Below are 18,928 nucleotides of genomic sequence, written 5' to 3'. Positions count from 1 at the left end.
CCAGCACAACACACACTAACACACCACCACCACTTCAGTGTCACTGCAGTGCTGAAAATGATTCTCCGCCCAAATAATACCTGCTCAGTGGTGGTCCTGTGAGGATTCTGACCATTGAAGAACAGATGGAAGGGGGCTTATAAAGTAATCATGTGAATTAAGGACAAAATAATAACAGCAGAGTTTTCCTCATATATCTTATTAAGATGTATTCTCGGTATATTCTGAATACAGAATATGTTACTGAACATATGGGATAGCGTTATCCTTCCATTTATATAATGACTTCTGTTTTGGCATTAAAACTTGGCTTGGCTAGAAAGACAAAGTGCAGAGATGTTTATAAACTCACTATTATGAACTATTATGATGTAGACGCAATATGATTTTGTACATTAATACAACAGTATAACACAATATATATGCACAACATTGGATAATTTTTCCATTTAAAGTATTGGACTGTGTGAGGTCTTCAAATACTCTTGTGCGCATCACAAAATCACAGTCCATCCCTGCTGATTATATATGATTTAGAATTGACAGTATTACACTTGTTACACCTAATGTAATTATTTTATTAACCAATCAAATGCGGTGCTCCTGGTCTAGTAATAGATGCACCCCCTTATCTTGCAAAACAATTTTAAACCAGACCTGTTATGACTTGTCACAAAATAAACACACAAAAATATATGTGTGTATATATATATATATATATATATATATATATATATATATATATATATATATATATATATATATATATATATATACACACATATATATATATATTCTCTTTATTGTACAATTACATTGATCTGAAGGGGCCACTATAAGTATGTAAATAAATATATATAATATATTATATATAATATATACAATATATAAGTATTGTAAATAAATATGGAATGAAATGTAATTTATTAAATCTATTATATCCCTCCACCCCACAACCCAGAAAGATAAGCGGTTTAGTAAATATGTGTGTGTATGTTTGTGTGTAGATCCCTCCATCTCCTTGGTGAGGGTCTTTAAACTAAACTCACAAACATAGTGGGGGTGACCCTAGTCAAATTACACTGTTTTGTTTTTTTTTTTGGAAAAAAGTCAATTTAACCTATTGGAAAATGTAAAATGTGATGTAAAACCTTATGTAAAACCTTATGTAAAAGTTCGGGTGCCTCTGGTCAAATGACGCTTTGTTGACTTTCATCAGCATTCAGAAGACACTTAATGCAAATGACTGGGGCTGCTGCTTGTTACACCTCATGTATGCCAGTTAATTTAAGTGTTCATTGACATACCTAAACAACCCCATGAGGCGGAGGATTACCACTGATAGCCGGGCTGTTTCACGTATATGAAACATAATCCCTTATAAATTTTACACAATGTTACTTCTTCACCATCTAATTACACCAGTGGTCCCACCAAGCCTCTTTATCAGCTCTCAGCTCCCATGGAAAGTCATCTGCACTGAGGAGCAATTAAACAGGATTTGCAGCGCTTGCATTGTTGCATGACCTTTACAGTAGAAAAGGGAGATCAGTGAACGTCCCTTATCACCAGGATCACTACGATTCTCCTTTCTGCCCACTAAAGGCCCTGTGTGTGAATGAGCCCTCACAGACACTCGCTCATTAGCATATAGCTTCCCTGTCTGCTTGACAGAGGGTCATAAGGTAACACTCACCTTTAATTCATCACCACCCTCTCCGAATCTACAATAAAGAAAAAACTGGTCACATGTCACACGTAGAGGGACAGAAGTCGACCTGGGGCAGATGGGCAAATACCATTACAGGCCTGTCATTACATTTGTTATGTAAATGAGATCAAGCAACTGCTCGCTCAGCACTATACACAGACCGTTATCAGCCAATGAGCAGCCTATAAAGTACACACACTTGATATTCATGACAAATCTTTGTTTATTAGAATCCTTGTGTTTATCATATAGATGTCTCTGTGAGTCAATGACCTGTAGGATAACAGGGAGCATTAGGACTACCGAGGACCCCCCCACATCTGGCCAGTCCAGGATGCTGAGCTTTTGCACCCTATGGCTCTGCTCATGCAGCAGCTGTTCACTTGCACTGTCTCAGCACAGGGTGCATTGCACTCAAGACACCCTGTCCACACATTTGCCCTGGCCGTGAGCCCAACTGTAAGATGGTGACCGGTTCTGACTCCCCAGTGGATCCCAGTGTTAAGAGGTTATGTATCTTCATTGGATTACTGGACATCTCTGCACTTTAGATTTTCTCTGTACAACTTTGTCAAACTGATTCTGTCACTGTTCTTCCACCATTACCACCTTCTTTATGAGTGTTTATGACGTGCCACAGGCCTACATGTAAAAGGGCTATTATAATCTTTTTTGTGTCATGTCAGCTTTTAAATCAACTCAACTTAATGTAGTCAGTGCAATATTGGTGTATATGTATTGAATATTGTGTATATGTGTATATATTTAGAGTCTAATGTGCTTATACATTTCAAATGCCTGTTGGCCTTTACATTGTCTGCAAATTTCATGATGAATGAACAAAAATAAATGGTCGAAAATGACTTGGACAAAAAAGTCTGGTTCCATTGACTTTCATTAAAAGTAAAGTACGTTATTTCCTTCTCCTGTAAAGTTACTGTTCTGGAGATACAAGGTTTTGTTCTGACAGCAGCAACATATATATATACATATCTAGATTTATAGATAGATAGATAGATAGATAGATAGATAGATAGATAGATAGATAGATAGATAGATAGATAGATAGATAGATAGATAGATAGATATAGTATTCAAGTACTACAAGGGGGCACCTAAGATTTTCACTCACCTTTGCACCTGTGTAATGTGACAATAAATGTGATTTGATTTGATTCAATTTGATTCTTACTTTTCATTGACAATGCTCATTGACATTAATGAAGAAATTTTATTAAACAGATTCTTTGACGTCAAAGTAAACCAAAAAAGCCTGAATTGTAAAAAAACAATGTAAATTGAATCTATATGTGATTCAACACACACACACACACACACACACACACACACACACACACACACACACACACACACACACACACACACACACACACACACACACACACACACACACACACACATTGCTTATCCCTCAGGGTCGCAAAGTGATTCAACACATAACTCATTATACAACTTACCTTATAATTGTGTAATTACATTTTTATAATACATTAAAATACATAATAGCATAATAATCACATAATAATGTTCAGATTTTTAAATGAGACGTAATATTTTCTTTTAGCATAAAAAAGTGTTTTCATGATCCAGTAACAAAAGTAACAGATTTCTCCAAAGTTGAGCAGCTACTACCACTGACCAAGGGTGTAAAAAATATAAAAAATATACAAAAAAGAAAGTATGAGCACTTACTCAATTACAAAACAGAAATGTGGAGTCAAAAATTTACTTGAATGAAAGTAAAGAAATATCAACATTTAAACATATTCAAGTTTATGAAAGTCAATTTAGAAGTTTTCTTTATTTGGTGGTGTAATTCAGAGGCATTTGTAGAATATGTATGAGCAGTTTCATTATGCACTATGAATTTGGTTGGATATTCTAATAAAACAATAAACTCATATGCATGCGAACTTAAATGTGCAGGTATTTGTAACGAGTACTTTGAAGGTCTGAATGAAAATATAAGGAATAAAGTATGTTTTTTTTCTCTCTTGGAAATGTAATTGAGTAAAAATACAAGTATTCAATTTCAATACTCCAGTGAAGTACATTTCCTCAAAAATAATAAAGAACAATCATTCAAGTGTTCAATGACTGCTCAATGCCATATAGGTACATGCAGATCCCATAATGGCTGTAGACCCACTGTTCCCAGCTGCACACTCGGGTATGCCTGACTAGAGGCAGTCATAGGCGACATTTATCTCAGCTGAATCTCAGCTGTTGGGTGCACTTCTGTGCACCTCAGGCACTGGTAGTCACTGCCTGCTTTTCAATCGCAGTTTGAATTGGCCTGAATTATAGGCTATGCATTTATATTTGAAAATAATGTCACAATCCAAGACGTCCCCTGTAATCATTTTACAGTGTATTTTTGCTTCTATAAGCATACATACTGAATGGCTAAACTGTGTATTTAGTTTCTATACATTTCCACACCGAAAATGACACAGACAGGATTTACACATCTGAATGATGACCACAGCAGGAAGTAAAAACACGTGAGTTTGGAGACGTAGGTGAGAGTAATGTTGATCATGCCTAGAGGTGAGGGCTTTCCTGATTTTTTTCAGTCTGTTGTTATAGCACCAGAGAGAGAGAGAGAGAGAGAGAGAAAGAGAGTGTGTGTGTGTGTGTGTGTGTGTGTGTGTGTGTGTGTGTGTGTGTGTGTGTGTGTGTGTGTGTGTGTGTGTGTGTGTGTGTAATTGAGGTGCGCTCTGAGGCGTTGACCAGGCTTAGCCTCCTGAGATCACAGAGAGATTGCGTCCCGTGGGTGGTTGCGCTGCAGGCATTGTGTGCTGGATCCCACAGCCTGGGAGGGACACTTTAGCTCCTCTCACAGTCAAATGAGCCCCATCTCTACTATTTAACTGCCAAAAGCAACCTCAATGCAAATGTCCACTACAAATACAGCAGTAGTAATATCAATCTGGAAGTGAAGTGTTTCAAACTGTATAAGCATTAGTTTTCTTATCGATTTATTGCACACTTTTAAAAACAGTTCTCCAAGGGATTCTTCAGTGAAGACAGTGGCCTGAGATCTCATGAATACTCAAAGAACCATATGAGTGCGTAAATGGTTCTTTGTCTTATCTGTAATGGAAGACCAGTTGTACACACTTGTTTAAAGAACACTTTCAAAAATAGTTTGATAGAGCACCAAAAAGGGTTCCACAATTGTTATGAGTCTTTAGATTAATAACTGAAAAATAAGTCTGAGGTGGCCATACATAAAGCAAATGCTATTTTCATTTGGCTATACTTTTTTATTATTATTTTGCTCTACTTTTCAAAAGTCATGATATAATTACATTGGAAGTGTTTCACTCTAAAAAAGCTCTATATGCATTTGTGACACCGTGGGATATAAAGAGTTTTTGAAACGAATAGCAGCTGATTTATAAAGTAAAATGGTTTTCATCCTCTAATAAAAGCATTATTAATCACAATACAGCACTGACATGTCTTGTATGCATAAAGCATACATGACTCCAAACAACCTCTATCAGAAAAAAAGAAAATTCTTGAAAGTGATCTATAATGTGTTGCAACAAACTCCTTCATATTTAATAAAATAATAAGTAATGCAATCAATTGCATTTATATTCAATCTCAAATCTGTATTAACAGTTTTAAATCTGCATTTCTAATGTTTTACGCTTGTTACAATGTCAAAAAACATTACCAAATTTGGCACAATTCTGAAAGGCTTTTCATGAGAACTAAGACTGCATGCAAAAACTTTTCAACAAACTCAAACTGTAATAAAAACCTGTTCTTCTGCTTTAGAGCACAAATGTGGTACTGAAGATTTAAATTGTTCGAGACAATTTCAACAGAATTTCCCTGGTTGTTTCAGAGAGCTACAGGCAGGCAACAGATTAGAGGAAAACACAACACAAAGTGTCTTAATAAGGCCACCACGAGCCACCAGAACAGCTTCAGTGCACCCAAGTCTCTGAAAATGTACTGCAGAGATAGAACTCCATACTTCCACAATATATTTCTTCAACTGGTGTTGCTCAGCCTTTATACATGTCAAAGCAGCACTCTGTTAACTGTTTAAATGGATCATACAGCACACCAGTCTGGAAGCACCCACGCTAATTATGTTTTTCCCTTAATTTATTGCATTTTTTGTCTTAATAAAATCTAGCAAACCCACTTTGTAACTTTGCATTTTTTCCCTTCAAACTTCTTTCATCCAGTTTTGTTTAGTATTCTATTCTGAACAAGGTTTGGGTATCATCACAGGTCTGGTGCTTTGTGCTGTAATCCAGAAACTATTCCATCGCTCTCCTGATGTCATATGACTGAACAGGCTAACTGTGTGACATCTGTTCTCGGGCAATTGTAGAGGTCATCTGAAGGCCTGTGAGTAGTAGGCAAGAGGGCAGAGAGTGAGACAAAACCGATAAATCAGACTCAGAAGTCTCTCACCTGTGAACACTTGTCCATAATCAATGACTTCAACAGCACCTCAAAGCCCACCTGAGAGAGCAGACCTCCTGCGCAATGTCATAACACACCTTACTCTTCTCTCTGTTCTCCTCTCCCCTTTGCAAGTGTGGTAAGGCACTCACTAGTGAAGACACGCGCCCCACTCATTGATCAAACGCAGCTTTCGCTGTGCCTTCTGGCCTCACTAGAACATTCTTCAGGCCTGGCTTCCTCTCAGCCACCCATAATAGCCTGAGCCGTAGTCAGAATGGCCCTAATCCCCCCAACTCAACTCATGGCCCTCAAAGCCTGTAAGTGGCAAGAGGTTTAGGTGTTCAGGAGGGAGGAGAGCAGGAATCGGCCAAACTATTTTAATCCTTTTGATGGAAATGGCAGGTGGAGTGGAGAGGTAAATGCTAAGCAAACGAAGAGGAGATTTTTAACCTTTTCCGGGTTGTTGAGTTTTTCCCAGCGCACTCAAACTCCTGTCACATCCCCCCTGTGTCAGAACAAAGAGAAGTGGCAGCTATTCCCACCTCGACGTCATAGTTTAACAAATACAATTAATTTGCTTTTAGTGGGTATGTTTCGGCCACGGCTAAGTATTTGTGTTGTCAGTGTTGTGCTTTTGTATGTTTGCTCAGTAGGAAGATTATTATCTTTAATCTAAAATACTTGGAACAAGGCACAAGATTGGATTTACATGGCCTCACTGAATTGTAACAAACATATCTCAAACATTTTGACTTGTTGGCAATTACCAAGAAAAACAAAGACCTTCCAAAGATGACTGCGATAACTGAACAAATAAATTTGTCAGGCCCTTTATCCTAATATTATTTTTTTGAAATAAATCTTAGAATTGTACCAAAAAGTAAGTCAGTTGTAGACCAAACATGTGAAACTGTGAAAAGCACAAGGTTACCTTACATAGTTACCTTAAATAGTCAGACTATATCGGCTCCATAATGACACAAGTCATGAATAGTAAGAATGTAATTTGTTATAAAGTGGCAACTGAATATAATAAGTATTTCAAATGTCTCTGATACTGTTGCTTTTGCAAAAAATTAGTATATAATAACTTCTCCAGAGACATAAAAGACAGTCCTAAGTGTTAATATAATTTAATGTAACAATGGACCTTTCCAAGTCATTTTAGACCATTTTTATTGGTCCATTCATCTTCAAAATGTAAAGGACAGCTGGCTTTATCAAATGACAGAACAAGGTTTTGATCTCATATCAATATATTGGTCACTTACAGACTTTGATATGATCCATTAGAGACTTTCATTCAACTACTCTCAGTTCTCCTTCAGCTGTCTCACTAATGGAAATGACCATATCAAAGTCTCTCTTTGGAGATAAGCATGATGCTGGTATTTCTTTGTTCTCCTCATTTACAGTTGGCAGATAGGTGGCTGAATGGATGGATTCGGCTGGGCTCCATTTGACTAAGTGACTGACAGTCTTCTAATGTCCCTCCATCTCCTGCTGTCACTGGTGCTAAGCAGCTCCTGGCAGATGTTATCAGAGCTGTCTGCTGAGGAGTGAGGTGGCCTGGGCCTTTTTTTAGTCCCCCTTCTAGGTGCAGGGAGACACTCACTGCCACAACACTGTCCAGACCTTTTCATGGAGTGCAGCAATACTGGCTATACTTGTCTGCTCTCCTCATGGGGGGTTATAGAGGGGACATTTCTCAATGGATTAAAAAGCTTTTTTATCAGGGGCTGGCCTGCCACTTGAAGACACTCCTTTAATCTGAGAGAGCAGATAGACAAGAGACAAGCAGCAGTCAGTGGAACTGCACAGAGCTGCAGTGCTGTATTTTGGTTGCTGACTTGATGATAGCCTGTCATTCAAGCCACAAGTACGCTGCAGAGATCTCAGACAGAGGTTAGGACTCTATTTGCTGCTTATAGAGACATTTTTTTCATTACTTTGGAGCAAAAAGAGGCCAGTTACAAAGATATTCAATGAAAATGGTTCAGCATAAATCTTATTTTTAGAAAGGAAACTGTCCAATTTTAGTGGGATGCTTCAGACTCTGGCTCAGCTGTAGAATTAATTGGGTTTCTCTGCACTTTTTCATCCATCAACTCTCTTTTTCTCTGATGTTCTTTCATTCTCCTAGCTTTCCTTCCTTCTCTTTGTCTTAGCCAAGCATTTTCCTTACATACCGACTTTTTGGTCTTGTCTGATCCCAAAAAGAATAGAACAGAATAGAATAGAACATGCTCCACGTCTAAAATGCTCCCTCTGAGTTAGACTACATGTGCATATGACAAGAAAAGTCCTTAAATAACATGTTCCAAATTACTGTGCTGTAAATCAACATAAAAAGCTCCTTTTTTCACATATTAATGCTGTTCCATCAGCAGTCATCTGCACTAAGCCAAAGCTTCCTAATATCATTACATGAAGCCCATAGAAAGATCAGCAAATTTAAATATTTTATACAGAAATCTCAGACCACGAATGAACTCAGGACAGTGGTGTAGCCAGAATTTCAGTTCAGAAGGGCCAATATATCCTACTGTAAGGAGAATGACAACCAACAACTAGTCTATTTCACTGTAGCTACCATAAGCAAAGAGAAAAGCTTTTGTTCAATATAAGAAATGACTGCTTAGTCCACATTCAATGCCCAGTCACTATAACAACTAATAACACATTACATTTTGTAACATTTTCATGGGCATTTTATCAGACTTTTTCTGAGGACATGTGTTGGAGCGATACTGGCTTCCAAATGGGAGAGCCTAGACCCCCTTAGGCCCCCCCATAGCTCCCCCTGCATTATGCAGGTAAAACCTTTCAAAAAACCTACTTTTTGAGGATTTATTGCACAATTAGAGAAATATTACTTAGAATGAGCCTATCAGAATCAAACTGAGTGACCTTCAGAGGCCTGAACAGTGAAATGTCATCGTGCTGACCAAATACAGATGATGTCTCCAACAAAGGTAAGAATCTGCAAAGACATTTCCTGTAAAGCCCTTTCTCATCTCTCTTTCTCGCCTCTCTCTCTCTCTCTCCCTCATTCTTTCTTTCTCAGCATATTTATTTTTACTGCGCATCCATGTCCTGAAGCGCTCTTAGCATTGCAGGCCACTGAGAGGCTCTTAAGTGGATGAGCGAGTGTTAACTGTGTCTTTTCAAACCTTGACATTTAATACTCAATATAAATCACTCCAGGGACCTGTTATTCCTTCAAGAATGTAATTACATACTTTCAAATAAAACTTGAAAGGGCCCAACAAGTTTTAAAACGCAGTGTGCACTCTCTGGACGGCAGGAAGGAATTCCAAGCAGTCAGAATATGCTAACATCCCAATGTGGGTGAACCATGGGCTTTTGGCAGGACAGCGCAGAGATCAGCACAGTGGCCAGACCCTCAGCTTCTTCTGAGAAGACAAGAAACTCAAAGGGTTTTGGAGAGGTTAAACTCAAACCGATTGAAGTATGGCCATGTAGCCCTGGAGAGCACTCTGCTGGAATGGCCACAAAACAAGTAGCAAGAAAATTTAGGGCAGTTATACTTTCAAATCTTCTCAGTTAAATGCAGCAATAAAAAAAATGAGAAGCCCTGTGTATTGGAAAAAAATCTTTGCAATAAGCATATTTATGGGGATTAACTTGTGTTCAAAGCTCCTTTCAACTGTCTATGGCTGTCAGACTGTGAGAGCAAATGAAACGTCTTCAGCAACAGAACTTTATTTCATCGTTTGTCAGTGGACGGATGTTGTGAAAGCAGCTCTTGGTGATTGATGGAGTGCTCTGCCAATATATGAAAACAGCAATAAAAAAGCTGCATTTATTAAATTACAAGGAGCGAGGAAGATGTTTATTAAGCTTTCTGTCTACTGCATGGATGTTTATTTAATCAAATTTGTTTGTAATGTCAACTGTACAGCAGTGCAATCTGAGACACACAAGCAAATACAACGCACAATCTGTGACAGGAAAGAGTTTTTGGGTGGAGAAGTACCCAGACGTCCTGCAGCACTTCTCTTATGGCAAAATCACAAATGATGCTGTAAAAAAAACAACTTATATTTGCTGGTCTGTGTAGCATTTTTTTGTTACTTTAACCTGAACAAAAAACTTGAAAAACACTTGATTAAAATGTTACATGTCCCCCAATTCTAAGAACACATAAAATTTTATTTAAATTTAATTTCAAATTATTTTTGGCAAACCAAAACCTTTAAGTTAACTGAACATTAAATAGTAACTTAACAAACAGAACAACAATCTGTGTCTTAGATTGTTATGTAACTTTACAATTGGATATTCAATCAGCTTAAAAGTTTACTTTTTAAAGTTAAAACTACTTTGTAAAGTTAAAATAAAAAAATCTAAGTAATTCCATGGCCCCCAGGGGATTTGATCATCAGGGGATCATGAGTTTGAACCCCAGGGATGTCATAGCTATCCATAACTGACAGCCCAAGAAGATGCACTAAATAATGTGAGTGAGGAGAACTTTGAGTAAACTACGAAGTTTGAGTTGAGTGGACCCTAGTGTCCTCAAGTTAACTCAAAAAAGCTTTGTGATAAGTTCCTTATTATTTTGAACTGTTCATTTTTTTACACTGTGGTGTATATTCATGTATTCATGTAACAAAAAGGCAGTAGGATGAATAAAATATATTTACTCCACTTTATTTCATATTAAAATATGAGCACTACTTAGCTCATTCCTGTCCATGTGTCTAGCTCACTGATGCTATGCTCTCACCCAGTGAGGTCACAGATTTAGGATAAATGCTATAGTGAGTATAGTGAGTGACCCAACGTCACCCGTGCTGCTAGGTAGAGCAGTGAGCAGTGTGTGGTCAGGCAGTTAGGTCATTCTGCGGCTGCCAGATTAAAAACCACCAGTTTAACCCCCCAGCATTTCCAGTCTCTCTGTGGGATACGACATATTGCATGTGAAGGCCTATGGAAAAAGAGCAACAGCAAAAGCCGAAGCCTTCTGGTCCAACCTGAGAAACATAATTAAACAAGGAGGATATTTTACTCGCTTTAAAGAGAGTCCCTCTCGGCTTCTTTCCGGACGGCATGTAATTACCAGGGCAAGTGCTGCTGAAGCTCTGGGAGTGGTCAGGATGTCTTGGCAGAACTGGGGGCAACATAGCTTTCTGTGTAAGTATGGGTCTTGGCCTTTTCTTTCTTTCTTTCTTTCTTTCTGTCTCTTTTTTTTTTTGAAGAGACACTTACTGATACTTGCTCACACAGAAATACACACAATACACACCACACCACAAATGGCCAGCTGAATCCAAGATTTTCCACCTCAAACTAAACACATAAGCCTTGACTGCAACACTCCATTACAGAGTAATGCCCTCTACAACAAGCAAAACCTGCCATCAGCTGCTGGACATGTAAACATCATCCCTACCTTGGAGAGAGAGCAAAGCCTATTGAGTAGATATAATGGGCTTTTGAAGAAGTTAGTGCAGGGGGTTTCACAAGAATTCTCATTTGTAGCAGGCCTGCATCCTATGATCTTTTTCTGGATGGCTGACTGAAAAGTTAATTTCTAGCTGGGCTTGTAATTGCAGGTCATTTTGCCTATGAGTGCAATTTCAGTTTTGATAAACGAGTTCCTTTTGCTGAACAGTGTTTATTTTCCATGCTTTGATTTGTGAGCTCCACTCAGAGGAGGGGCACAGTGCTGCATGCCCGTGTGGCCGGTCTGTGTCCAGTTTATCGGGCTGCTGCTGCATTAGCCACACAGGTTTAAGTCCTGACCTGAAGTTGCACCCTAGCAGAACCTCATGCAGAACCTGCATCTTCTACAGATGTGATGTGTAATACTGAAATCATGACTGCCTGAATCAAAGCCTAACAAAGTGGCCTAGTGAAAGATGCTGATTATACTGTAAAATGATAACTGCAGAGAAATTTGGGGGACACTATTGGAGGAAATTATTAAGGGGCATTAAACACTGTACGAGGCCTGCTTCTGGGAAAACTCCAAGCATCTTAAACAACAGCATAAAACACATCTTACAACATTCAGTGAGTTAGACTTTGGCTCTATTTGTTAAACAAATAAAACAAACTCAGTGGCAATGAGTCCTGCTAATTCAGCCCACATTGGTGCCCTCCTCCACTCAATCCAGGTCCAAGGGGCACGTTGACATGACACAAATTTTCCGCTGTCAATAAAGCAAATAAATAAAAAGGGGTGATCCTGAAATGAGTCACATGCATTAGGAGCAGTCTGTTAACAGTAAGAGTCTAAAGAGGGCTGCAGCTGTAGATCACACAGTGTTTTACAATGGCAGGACCACCGAGTCCTGGAAAGTGAGGTGGGTTGTGGGGGGAGGCACAGGGAGGAGGGCAGCACTGGGAACATTCCTAATGGCGGATACAAATTAAACCAACATTAACAACCGCAAAGTCCTGCTCAAGGGGAGACCTGTTCCCCATGCCAAACTTTTGCTGACTTTCAATCTCACCATGTATAAAAGATACTCCACCCCACCACTGTTTCCACTTAACGATGGTAGCCAAATCTGCCTGTCCTCAGGCATTTGGAAAAATCTCAAGGGCAAAGATTTAAAGGGGGGATCTACTTGACATGTTACTTTTAAACAATTGAAAAGGCATGGGATTGTAAATGGTATTGTAAACAGATTAATAATTTCGAATTGTGGACAAACAAATTCGTCTTTTCTAGACTGTTATGGCATTGGCAATAATCCTATAAAGCCATCTCATTCACTTACACAGAGTTCAAGGGGTTGACTTTGAACCTAAAGACTGTTCTGAATCCAGGCCTCACAAACATCCAGAGCAAAACAGTAATTAATACTACTTTAATTAGCTTTGACTAGGTTGAAAATGTCACAGGTGAAGCACAGGCACAGACCTAATTCTCTGCTCAACAAAAACATAGTCAAAGAAATATTCCTTCTACCATTACTCTTTAGGGTCATTGTTAGGATACACTACGGTCAGCTTTTTAGGCGTTGACATTTTGTAGAGTGGCACTTGTAAATCCTCAAAACCCAATAGAGATTGATTAATATCCACATAAATCAGTTGTGGGAAAGGCTTATTTCCACATAGATTAGTTTCATATCTTGTTGGCTAGCCCTTCAATCTGCAACTACAATCGAGTCAATGTGGTTTATTCTTGTCATTGACATCTTCCTACACAGCAGCGAGATCAGCAGGTGAGCAGAATGAAATCATCCATGAGTAAAAGCATCCACAGCTCAGGCTTCCTGCTCTGCTTTCTTTTTTTGCCACCACAAATGACTTGCTTTACAAGCGGGTGTAAGATATTATGGATGAACTTGATTTTCTGGAAGCTATAATGAAGCAGTTAATCCCCCCAGCTCCCCTCACTCCCCCCACAGTTTGGTGAGCAACACCTCCCTGCTCTCCTGCCGTTTCCCCCCGGAGCAGGGGCAAAGAAAAAAAAAGGGAAGCACCAACCAGACACAGGGGCCTAGCGGTTGCCATGCCGACAGATCAAACATGGCAGCGGTTGGCGCTGGGTTAGATGCCAAATTTGTTGCATTACTCAATCGGTTTTGCCCCCGGTGCCTCGCTTCATCTGCAGGGAGCCTTCCCTCCACCTCAGCAGGGAAGAGGAGGTGAGAAGAGGAGGATGGGGGGGTGCAATCTCTGGACCTTCACCGAGCTCTTTAACCACACGCCGGTTTTAGCCAGCTCACCGCTGTTCCCCACAGTGAGTCTCCCAGCAGGGCTTCAACTGTTAGCAGCCTATAAAAGAGGCTTTTTTATTACACCGTATCTGTTATTTATTTATCACCCTGAGTAAGAGAATCACAAGCAGTTGGCCTATGCAGCCGGCTTTTGCCAGGTCCAACCACAAGATGATTTGCCGCCTGTTCCTGGCCCATTCGTCAGAGAGAGGCTGCTAATTAGCTCTGGCTCAGTCATTGGTGGGAAGGGAGCCAAGGAGACACCTGGGTATTGACTGAGCAAAGCTGCCGCCTCCCCTCATCCAAACCCCACCAGTCTCCACTGACTGCAGAAAACATGATTAAAGCTCCAGCCTCTTGGGGTTGTTGATGATAGAACAACAAACATTTACACAGGCACCCTTGTTTCAGCAGCAGAAAGCAGAGAGCGAGTTGACGTCAGAGGAAAGCAAAGTACTGTCATGTTTACGTGGCCATTTTCATCTTGATTTTGGGTTAAAATCCCACAGTGTTTTGCCCTCGAAGCAAAGACACCTCCATCAGTTCAGCCCATAGCCTTTGTTATTATTGCTCGCATCTGCTGGAAACCAAATAATGGCGGGTGGTCACATTTCATCAAGCTGCAGGAATCAGGTTTTGTAATACGAACCATGCACCATCTTTGAAAATGTGACATCATTGCTTTTAGACTCACTTTCTGTATATTTGCCAGGGGTGAAAGGAGACATCTGGGCAGGGTTGGAGGGGTGTTGTGGAAGTTTGGGGGGCGGGGCGATGGGGGGGTGTGCTGGGGCATAGTTAAACTGAGTTTTATTTACATGCCTGTGTTTTGTTTGGGTTCGAGCATCATTTTTCAGGCCGTTTTTTTTGCATGACAGACCCATTTCACAGTAATTGCTGGGCTTAAATGGGAACACTGAAGGATGATCTGCACAATCTGATGGAATGTTGGGTTCACCGAGAGACGTGTGGATAATTTAAAGCCGCAGTCACTCCTGCTAATACGTCAAACCCTTCAGCTATTCCAAACTTGGCCCCAGGCACGACGCGGCCCCCGCCTCGTCACTAAAACCACCAGTATTACCACATCCTAATTGCAGCCCAGTCCGGAGGCCACACGCTCACCTCTCGGTGCCGAGCTGGTCCAGTCTGGTCCAGAGCAGGCCATCGAAGGCTAGCACTATCTCCCAGCTGTTAGCTGAGGACGCTGCTGTCTCGCCGCATAAATTTCACTGATATCACCTCCATCAGAGGCCCATAAAGCTGATTTATTATAAATACAGCTCTCCTGTGTTTACTGCGCGCATTCTTGCGCCTGCAACATCTTTCGAAGTGAGCACTTGCAGGTGCTCAGTGTCTGTCTTAGCGGGGCAGACTGCGGAAGAGAGGCATGCAAATGAGAAAAAAAGAGTAAAGGAAGGGAAAGGAGAGTGAATGAGAAAGAGATGAAAGTTAAAAACTGTGAGGAGGAGAGAGATAATGAAGTACAGATGAAAAAGACAGAGAGAAAGAGAGAGAGAAAGAGAGAGAGAGATAAATGAAGGCAATGGGGTAAGAAAACATGGCAGCCTTCACAGTGGTGATTAAGATGAGGCAGAGGTGATAAGGATAATGTGCTAAGTGTTAAGTTACTCGGATCACCCCATGTACAGGTCCTGCAGAATTAATCTGGGGGGGGGGGCTTGGTTACACTTGACTTGACTTACGTTGCTACAAGCAAAAGATATAAACATTCAGCCTTCCACAAGTTCAAGGATACAACACTACTACTTAGATTACTAAAAGCAAATGCAGCAGCTGTGCCTGCTACTTCACATAAATGGAAGTATTTTTTATTATTGTAGTTTATGATTGCTATTATTTAGCAATACTGTAATTACTGTATCCTAATTATTTTATTCAGCCAAATCAAAGCAGCAGAGCCTGACTGTCCCTATTTCAGCTGCATCTCGTTTGGCAGAGAAGCAGAAACCAAAGTATGAGCCCAACCTCACTGGGCTTGCTTCACCAAAAGGCAATAAAGGACGCCTGACCGCATAGTCACATATCAAAAGAGTGTCAATTTATTTCGACTTGCTATCATTTCTTTTGCGGATAACGATGCCACAGGCAAACTGAGAGCGGAGGGAAAAAAAGAGGCCTTGGAATGGTGTTGGAAACCCTTAGTAGTTTAGCAATAACAAAGGAGAGAACAGAAAAAAGGGGAAGTGCAGACATTCCAGAAATGCAAGAGAGCTGGTTGGTGTGCGGATACAGCAAGAGCTTAACCAAACCATAACCCCACAACAGACCAGAGCTGATGATGCTTATGAGAGAGAGAAAGAGAGTCTGTACTGTCCTATTAGACTCAAAACTCATAGATGCAACTACTATACTGGGTATATGAGGCATATAAAGACAAGAAAGCAGAAGAATAAGAGAAGCTCTGGCACTGTGACACAGGGCTTTGAGCTCTGATACAGGGCTTTAAGAAAATATTCAACTTTAGACCAGTATCTCTTAAACACTGCAGACTCCACATTCCATCTAAAGAATCAAGTCGTTTCCTCACTGAATTGCACTCACTATACACACAATGTGGAAAGATTGAGCCATGATGAGGTATTAATTCGAAGGGAAGGCTAAGTTTAGTTTGTTCTCATAAAAAGATCTTTAACAGCACCTAGCGTAATCTAGATCCTCTCTCTACACACTGTAGCCATGAAACCAGCCTGGATTTGCGTTGGTTAAGACAAATGATCCATGATTCCATCTCTGTGGTTGTCTCACTCATTGCTTGCATTAAATTAGTCTGCACTCTTAGAGGCACTCTTGCAGGGTGCAGTGCAGTTCAGTGCAGCACATCAAGTGTTTTGATTACGTGCACAAAAACGTGATATTTCATCAAAAAATGCAGTTTTCTCTTGCCAAAAATTTGTACTGTCCAAAATTTGCAACTTCCAATTTTTCAAGATGCAACTTCTTTTTGAGCCAGAAAAACTGCTGTGAAATCTGACCCTGACTTTTAAATTAGTATTCCAGGTTTTACACTGTGACAAGCAGCAGCGCACAGAACAATATTTTAGTGTATTTTTTCTCCTGACTCAGTAATGCTACTCATTTCAACTTTATATAAAAAGAGTAGCTTTAAATCAACACATAATTTCCTAAACCATGCAAACTTAGTCAAATAATAATCATATGGTTATTGACACTGTATGACATATTGTTGTCCACTAACATGAATGAAATTGAAAGCATTGAAAGCATTGCTAAAAGCAATTTGATTGGCTAAGCCATGTTCACATTACGAAAAATGCTTACGCTGTTAGCGGAATAATCTTTGACTGTTAGGATGCTGGCACGGAGCACTGAGTGTACTGAAAAAAATAAACATTTATGTAAAACAGCAATATAAAAGTCTAAAGAATGTTACCTTAATGGCTTACATGCCTCAAATGTCTATGTTTCAGTCAGAAGTAACTTAGCGTCAAACCTAGGCTGAATCTCAAACGGCTCTGTACTCCCTAAATAACGAGCTAACTATGGACGTTTACAAAGGCTAGCCTCTACAGCCAAATAGTGCACTATTTATCAAATAAGGATGTGGCTTCATCCTAAACAACAATTATTACACCATATTATGCACTGTTAGGGTGCATGATCCAGTATTTAAATCCTATGTACTGCACTGTGTAGGGAGCAGGGAGCCATTTGAGATTCAGCCCCAGAGTGACAAGAGGGATTTTATATTTATACTGACTATATATATATAAATATATATATATATATATATAAAGATGGATATATAAGACTCACAGTGACAATTTGGTGAGCAAAAAGTACATATAAATGAAAAACTTCATGAAATTACCCCAATATACAGCAATTGGCAATTGAATGTTCTCTTCATTCAGCACTCCATGGTTGCTTGGTAATGATACCACACTCTAAAGGAAGTGCATCTCTTGGTGGACTTGTTAATGTTGATTATTATCCATCCATCCATCCATCCATTTTCTAAGCCGCTTCTCCGTCAGGGTCGCGGGGGGGTGCTGGTTGATTATTATTAATAATACATTATTTTCTGTGTGTATTTTATCATATATATATATATATATATATATATATATATATATATATATATATATATATATATATATATATATATATATATATATATATATATATATAAGTTGATGTTGTTTTATAAAACCAATAAGCTTCCTCACTTGTTAGTAACATTAGTGTCATAGCTCCCGTGCAAAACTGAAGAAGCAAACTTCAGACACAAAAATATCAGTTTAAGAAAGATACATTGCAAATATAGTAGTAGGTACATCCACTGACTGCTTCAGTGACCAAGCCAAGGATGACTAGACACAAAAGCTGGACGTTCCCAGTGTGATACCTGGCTACTAGTGAGCATGTAGGTTGTTTTTTTCTGACCACGGTCTGGGTCAATCCACAGGATCTCTAGGGGACGGGATGACTGGAGGCCCTGACGGAGACTCCAGGGGAACGGGCATCCCTCATCGCCGTTCCACACCCAGCCTGCTGGAGTGCAAAACAATTAGGTAGTGTGTGAACAAGGCCTTGTTTATTGACTTACTGGGGAGACTTTATTAACCCAGGCTGCGTTGAATGGAAGACACCTGCTGTTCACACTCAGGCCATCATTGCGAGCAGGGCTGGAGACGGGAGGGCTCTTACGATGCCCACTAAAGCCTGCTGTTCCTTTGTCCAGGCCAACCTCAGCCTGCAATAGAACGGTTTGGCCTGCATAGCAACATGGCCTTTCTTCTCCAGCATTGTGGGAGAGACAGTCGCATTCACTTGTCAACGATGCAATTACACTAGCTGTCACCAACGTCTGTTAAAACTACATTGTGAAATTGGCACTTCTTTACTGTGATTGGCTGGGGAAGGCCCTAATTGCTTCTCTTACATGCTCTAACCAGATCCAGAACTGCCACACACATGAACCATATGCAGTCCAAGATGTACAATATAGGTAAAGCTGACTTTGATGGAAACATGTTCCACTACTGCTTTTAAGTGATTTTTTCTCATTGCG

General features: G+C 39.8%; 1 protein-coding gene across 3 annotated transcripts in view; it reads right to left on the bottom strand.

Annotated features, from left to right (window-relative positions):
• The window catches only part of bmp4 (bone morphogenetic protein 4), a 102,815-nt gene that overhangs the window by 9,425 nt on the left and 74,462 nt on the right, over positions 1-18,928 (bottom strand). The gene's annotated exons all lie outside the window — the stretch shown is intronic.

Source organism: Pygocentrus nattereri, chromosome 10, assembly GCF_015220715.1.
Source record: "Pygocentrus nattereri isolate fPygNat1 chromosome 10, fPygNat1.pri, whole genome shotgun sequence".
In the NCBI taxonomy this organism is placed as follows: Eukaryota; Metazoa; Chordata; class Actinopteri; order Characiformes; family Serrasalmidae; genus Pygocentrus; species Pygocentrus nattereri.
The sequence above is the reverse complement of the archived record's forward strand: the minus strand, read 5'-3'. Positions and strand labels throughout refer to the sequence as shown.